Raw genomic sequence first — 8,046 nt, 5'->3', positions numbered from 1 at the left:
TTCAGTGCTGCTTTAAGTAATAGTGGGATCTTGAATATTGTGCAATTGTATTGGTATTATTTTGTATAGGTTTAATGTGTTGAACTGATATGTGAATTTAGCATGTATCGCAAATTAGTCGGGATACTTACTGATTATGTAAGAGTGAGTTAAGTGTATATGTCCAATTCAAAGTTTTTAATAATTGTCTTTTCTATTCTTGTTCGTTCACATTGTGTAAAAGTTTAAGTAAAGTCTTTTATATGTATTTTAGCTTATCAGTTTTTATGACGTTGATATAAACATTTTAAATGCTGATTGGTATTTTCCTTGTGATTTATGAGTTGTTCTTGCCTGTATTATAAGTGTTCATTAAATGTGTCATAATTAATCACGATTTGAACATTGTTAAACATGATCATAATTTGTAAAGAAAATATTAATCTAATAAATTAAAAGTACTGACAAGAAAGTTTAATAAAGAAGTGGAGATAATATATTGCCTGTTTGAAGTATTAAAAATGTCAACACAAAAGAAAATTCTCGTATAACACAAATATTTTAATGATAAATTATTAGTGTTCTCCATAAATCAATCTATTAAATTTTACGATTAAAATTGAATTTATGTGCTTTGAAAAATACTCTACTACAATGCTTAGACTTAAAAGTTCTATAAATTTAAAAGATAATAATTTTGCCATACAAATAATGATTTTTTATAACATTTAAGACCATTTTTTAATTAAAACTTTTAACAGGCCAATGTATAAATAATCCTAAATTTTTATTTTATTTAATAATTTCCGATTTTAATTTATGTATTCTTATATTATAAATAAAATAATTATACGGTGGAAGAAAATGATCAATAAAGTGATGTATTTTGTAATAGGCTAAGTAGGCGAAGCGTATGACGGTATTTTAAGGGAGTGCAAAATTTTAAATCAAGAGTTAATAGGTTAATTTATTTTAAAGCATTTTTATACATTGGATCTTACGAGATAACGTGAAAATTAAAAGTATTAAAATTATAATTCATCATAATAGTCTTTAAAAATCATTTATAATATCAAGTTAGTTTTATTGAATATTTAATAATTATGTATTTTGATGTGAAATTAAAATTTAAAATTTTAAAAGTAATGTTATGTAATTGTTATGTAACTGTTATATAACTATTGCCTCCTACCGAGTATTATAGAAGGGGCGTCAAAATCCTAAATACGCCCAGCGGCGATTTTATCTAGTCTATCTAGTTTTTTTCTAATTGACGTCACTTCTTAAAACTAAATTGTTCATTGGGATTAAAAATATTACTATTTCTATGACAAAACATCGTATCAACATTATTGATATTTATAAGAAGAAACAAAAATACTGATTATTTTTCATTTCTTAATTTGCATACGGGGTGATTGATTGATTAATTATGCATCACGCATTATTTTCAAAAATGCAAAATAATACATTATTTTTGCTTTTTAAAAATGTTTGGCATAGTTGGGTTCAATATAAATTATAGGTTCGGTTAGAGCTGAGAAAAAGTGGTAACAGACACACAAACAAAAAATGTAAGTTTTTTCCTTATTTACGGGAAAATTTCTTCTTTTTTTGAGGGTAATAAATTCAATTAGATACGATTTGGAACTTTTGATGCATCGTTCAATAAAATTAGTCCAGTGAGAACTGAAAAAGACACAAAAAATAAAAATAAATATATAGTAAAATTAATACCTTATCAGCTTCGCATCAAAGCTACAATAATTACCAGTTCTAACGTCTCTTACTCTTTCACAAATATCCATTAAATTTTTTTTAAATGACTACTTATATATTTATCTATCATAGAAAATTATCTAAATAAGAAAACTTGCCAACAACAACAACATATGAACCCCTATTATTGGAGATATTAACATAAAAATATTTTTTATATTATTATTTGATATTTTTTTGATTAATAACATATCTATTAATTAAAAAAAAATTGGTATAAATGTATTTTTGAGGATATTTCGTGAGGCATAATTAATCAATCACCTTGTTTTAATTGCATTTTTATGGTAGAATTTTAATAACTGACCATTATAGCATTATTAAACATATAAAATAATAATATAGAAAATATTTATCACTTATAGTACATCATAAAAAACAATTGTATAAAATGGTACTTTGTTTCTCTTAATAAATTGAACATATTAGATTTACAATTTGATGAAGATAACGTATAAAAGCTTTATTTTAATGTTCACTATTTTTTTTTTCTATAATAATATATTATTGTAAATAATGACAAAGTTCAGAACATTTTTTAGATATTTCAATAAAAATTTATCAAAAATAGTTACATTTTCTAGAAAATACGTTTTTCAAATTTATAAAAATCAGTTATTTAAAGCTATGGTTTTTAAACCTTTTGTTTAATTAAAAAAAACATTAAGTTTACACAATTACGAAAAAAAAATGTAATTGTTGAAATTTAGAAAATAAGTAGCACTCTAAAATATAAAAACTTTAATAAATATACATTGTGAAAAAACAAACTTTATCTAGATATATTTTTGTGCGGGTAATAAAATTCATCAATAATATTTCTTTGATATTTGAATTCAGATTATATATAAGTGCATAAGNGTAATAAAATTCATCAATAATATTTCTTTGATATTTGAATTCAGATTATATATAAGTGCATAAGCACTTGATTTAAATTAAGAAAAATACAATTTTTTTCATTAGTTTTTTATGCGTAGTAAATTTGTAATTAACATGTTAATGAATTACAATGATACATAATATTAATATACAAATTTAAAATATATTTTTTTATTGTATTATAATGTGTTTAAAAAATATAAGTCGTTTTTTAAAACTTAGTGTCACTTCAAAGAATAATGAGCGGTGAACATTTTTGATATGTATAACAGATACAAATTTTTTAAGCAAACAAGTAACATAAACTGAAGAATGTAATTTTTCTTGTTAAACATTTATAAAATTTAAACAAAGTATTATAATTCTAAACATTGTACGGAAAAATAAAGTCTTATATTTATGTTTTTACATTTAATAAAATAACCAACAGTAAAACCCACAATTAAACAATTAAATTATTAATAATAACACATGATTTAATTAAAAAATATATAACTTTGAAATTTTGATATACTGTAAATAATTTTAAACATTTATATAGAACATTAGTACCATTGAAATAATACCAAAAACAATGATAATTGACAGAAAAAACATAATAAATCTATTACGTGAGAACTTGTACTTCTGTAAATATTATTTATACATTTTTAATATAGCAATTAAATTTTTAATGAAATTGTTTTTTATATTGCATGTGAGTCAACTTTATAGGCAGTGTGTTTTTTTTATTCTAATTCTAATAATTTTTAAAAATAAAATAAAATGAAGTTGTAATTTAATCTCTTATTAAATTTTTGTTATTTGTAATCAGAATACCTTTCAAAACATATATTAAACAAGTATATAAGTATAAAAATTAAAAAGATTTGTATCTAGTAATTATACAACTGTAACATTAAAAAAACAAGTAACATTTATTTTATTTTATTATTTTATTATATAATTTAATATGAATGTATAAAAATAACAATTGTAACTTAGTGCTTTTTTCTGTGTCTGACAAGCTGATACTGTTGACAGAACGATTCAGGACACAAGTCACACGCATATGGCTTTTTGTCACTGTGAGTGTTTTTATGAGCTTTTAAATTACCGATTTGAGTGAATTTTTTACCGCATATATCGCAAGCATACGGAGCGTAGCCTAAGTGAATACGGACATGTGTTTTTAAGTTGCCCAATTGCGCAAAAGCTTTGCCACATTCGTTACATCGATGAGGTTTGTAACCGGTGTGTACTCGTTCATGATTTACCAGGTTGCTGAAATTTGCAAATCGCTTACAACAGATGTTGCATTTCTTTCTGTCCGGTTCCAAGTGCTCAATCAAGAAATTTTTGTTGGGGAACTTTCGTGCGCACTTGCTACATTCAAACTCCTTATCGCCACTGCTCGGGCCGCCACCGTCAGACGTTGAAGCTTGACAGTGACGGCCACCATTATTTATCTGTAACTCGTCGATTTTTCTGAAAAAAAAAAAAAGAAGCTATTATAAAAAGTTGTCTCGTTTTTTTTTTAACATTGTTATCTTTTATCTCAAGAGTATGCTGGTATGACCAACATTAAGTACTTTTGCCATGGATATTATTTTACATCTTGCCATGCTTTCGTGGAATATTTTTTCCATTTACCATGTTCTTCCCTTTTTTTTAAATACTAAGGATATGTATCGATTTGCGCATGCTCCATTGTTAAACCAACTAAAATGATTGGTTAGATGTGTCTCGCATATGCGCTCTAGTGAGTTAACTAGTTAAAACGAATTAACTTAAGGCTTAACTATAGTAAATATAATACAAGAAAAAGATTAAAGCAACCATTTTATATTTTTTACAGACTTCTTAAAGGTCAATGTTGCCGTTAGTTTAACGCATTGATAACAAAAGTTATTATATAGTAGTGTTTCTATAAAACAGTGAAATTTCTATCTGACGAAATCTTCAATGTTACGAATTTTTTTTTACACAAATAAAATATATATATATATATTAATACATAGAATTCATGGCTTCTACATACAGTCAAGTAAATATTCGGACATTGTCTACAAAAAATAAAAAATGCCTTGGTCTTATGGCTCATGGAAGTATGGTTTAATTGCTTATTGAAATATTTATCAAATGGTATTGAATATACTTAAAGGTCTGTATGATGATGACAATTTGAAAGGCAGAATATTTTTTATAGACAATGTTGAAATATTAACACTATATGTAGAAATCATAAGTTCCATATATTCATGTATATATTAAAATATTTTATATGTGCAGCGGGTAGGATTGTTTTTATCGATTTTAAGTATTATAAATTTTGTCTATTATTAAATATATTTAACATTTAAATACGTTTACAGTGAAACTTCCATGTAAAGAAATATCATGAGAAACAAACAAATTTGTAATAAAGAGGAATTCGTTAAATGGAAACTTCACTGTAATATTTTCGCATATTTACTTGTAGTCCAATAGCATAAAAATTATTGTTAAGAAACACAAAATATTTGTTAACAAAAAATCGGTGATGAAATCTGTAAAATATTTAACTGCCTCAAGTTTAATCAAGCTCCAAGTTGGCCCATTTGACATGTGGTACCACTCTGTATTTAAAAATTATAATTAATAAGTAAATTACAACTACATTTTCCGTATAAAGTTGAATAAAGAAGTTTAACTATTTATTTAAAGTAGACTGTTTTAGTAATTTATACTTTATTAGGCATTAGTTGCGCTTGTAATGGATCCAAAAATATAAACGCGACTTCAATAAGTTCTAAGAAATTAGACGATAGATAGTTTCTCAGTATTTCTAGGTAAGAAAAATATTCTCATTTTACTAAAATTTTCTACGTAGTGTTAAAATGACTAGAAAGTAATGTTATTTATTTCAGTTATTCTATGACCAGTCCACGTATAATGCACTACTAATGAACTCATGAAATTAATATTTTTGTTGGTTGTCTTAGATTGATGTAACATGTACATTTTTTCGAATAAACCATAGATGATAATCTTAATATTTATTAGAAATATGTTGTTTTATTGATTAAATCATCAAGATGTAAAGTAGATGAACCAAATGAGGTAAACAGAACAATATAAATAATATACTGTCATTAATGGTTATTTTTATTTAATTAACTAACATTTGTTTGAAATATTCAATAAATTTATTGCTCAATGTAATACTCACTAATGTTTTTTAAATAATAATAATTATTTAATTAATTATAATTAATAGATTAGAACATAAAATAAAAACATTCGTATAAGTATAATTTAAAAAGTCTATAACTATTCGTGAATTTTCTTATTTATTTATAATTATATGAATTTTGAAAAACTTATTTGATATAAAAAAATATATATATACAGTTGGCAGCTATTGCAAAAGGTTGTTTTTGATCGCTCTTTAATTGAATTTTACATATTTTAAAGTATAAAATAATAGTTGAATATTTCGCTAATTTAAGATACCTAATAAATACTAGATTAAACCGTAAAAATACTAAACAAATTTGTTTTTAATTTTTTTGTTGTAATATTTAGTATTAAAATGGATAAATAATTTTTTATTAACATGAATCAATTTTTGGTTTAATTCATTGTAGGGTATATCTTTACCCCACTACATTTACTTCAATAAAATGATTTTTTTTTGTAAAACAGAAAATTTGTGTTCTGTATTTTTTTTACTACAGATTTTTTTATATTTTTACTTAAGCTCTCAGTATAAAGTATTACACCTTTTTACTATAATTATACACATATATTAACATAATAATATAATATAAATAATATACATATAATAACAGTATTATTAAACAAATTAAACTTTTCTATAATACTTATAAAATAATCAAGATTATAATATTTATTATCTTAATAATTTAAATACTGTATTAGGGGTGACTTTTTTTTCACCTTTTTCAAAATTGAGAAAAAGAAAACTATAATTACACAGAAAATTATTAATAGTTTCTTTCGGGAGTTAGATTGATAGTTAAAGGAATATTTCAAGAAAACAGTATAGATGGCTAATTTTAAAACTATTGTGCATTCAGTACACATTTCATTTCTATTAAACTTTATTAATTAGTTAGACTGATTTTTTAATATAGGTGGACATTAGGGGACTTAGAATGTCGTTTAACATGATCATGTGAGAAAAATTATATTACATTAAAACCACAGATTTTTATAAAAAAATATTGCATGTAATTTATTTTGTCAATAGTTTTACAATTAATTTTTTAAAGATTATACATTTTACTATATATTATTGAATGAATTATCTTTAGAGTTTATGTACTTGTTATTCTCTTTCTTTCGTTAGGATTATTCTTATACTATAATCTAAGCATTCTCAGGTTTATCTTACGGTCGGAAGATGACAAATACAATTTTATTTAAAATATAGATTTAAGAAAGGAGATTTGCCTTTTTAGACCTCTGTGTTGGGTTTATAGAGTAGACCACTACTACGATAGGATTATCATAAGACCTATTTAATTTGTATTTATTAGTATTAATAACTAATTGTTTAGGTAATTATGAGAGTTGAGAAATACAATATGTAAGAATATGAACTGTTCGGTGAAATTTTATAAGTATCCAGTTTATAGAAGGCTAAATTTTCAAATACATAAATTCCGTGTTATTTAAAATAACAAATTTAAGTATCAAATAACCACATTATAAAAAAAATTAACATATTTAATGAAAATGTTAAAAAACTATGAACAAAAGTAGTCTACGCTTAATGAGTGTCATTACCCATTATTACTTTCTCGTATTTATGTGTTTATAATATAAATATAATTGATAATTAAAACTATAAACAGACAATTTATGAGAGAATTTTAAAATTTCATTAAAATGACAATTTTTTGCATTTTTATTGCAATAAATAACTTTAGTAGAAATCATAGTAATTATTTTTGTGTAACTCTTGGTGTTTAAAAATACGCTATGATTGAAAAATTAGTTCACATTTTATATTGTTAAAAAATAACCAAAAACACATATGTTAAAATGAAATCTAACAACACTAGAATATGAAATAATACCAAAAACTTCCTATATTAATTTAATTTAAAATGCCCATTCAAAAATGTTATTTAATTATTTATTTAAAATAAATCATATCATGTTTTACCTTCAGTCTATATTTTAAAATTGTAATAACTTCCAAATTATTGAGTCAAAAATTGTTATTGACCAATCATTTTCTATCTTATAAACTAGTTAAATATGTTGCCGTTCAATAAATAAAGTTTATACCCTTATAAAGTTTTTGGGATAATTAAAAAGATTAATTAAAGACTGATAAATCGAGAAATATATAACACTAAAATTGACAAAAAATAATTTCCTTAGCATAATTATTTTAATAGAGATTGAATGGCT

The 8,046-nt window shown here is 23.3% G+C and overlaps 1 pseudogene; it reads right to left on the bottom strand.

The window, feature by feature from the left end:
* Window positions 1-264: 264 nt before the first annotated feature.
* LOC126905007 (zinc finger protein 569-like) lies at window positions 265-5,274 on the bottom strand (annotated as a pseudogene).
* Window positions 5,275-8,046: the final 2,772 nt, after the last annotated feature.

The sequence above is a fragment of the Daktulosphaira vitifoliae genome, unplaced genomic scaffold (genome assembly GCF_025091365.1).
Source record: "Daktulosphaira vitifoliae isolate Bord-2020 unplaced genomic scaffold, ASM2509136v1 Scaffold_4, whole genome shotgun sequence".
NCBI classification, from domain to species: domain Eukaryota; kingdom Metazoa; phylum Arthropoda; class Insecta; order Hemiptera; family Phylloxeridae; genus Daktulosphaira; species Daktulosphaira vitifoliae.
The sequence above is the reverse complement of the archived record's forward strand: the minus strand, read 5'-3'. Positions and strand labels throughout refer to the sequence as shown.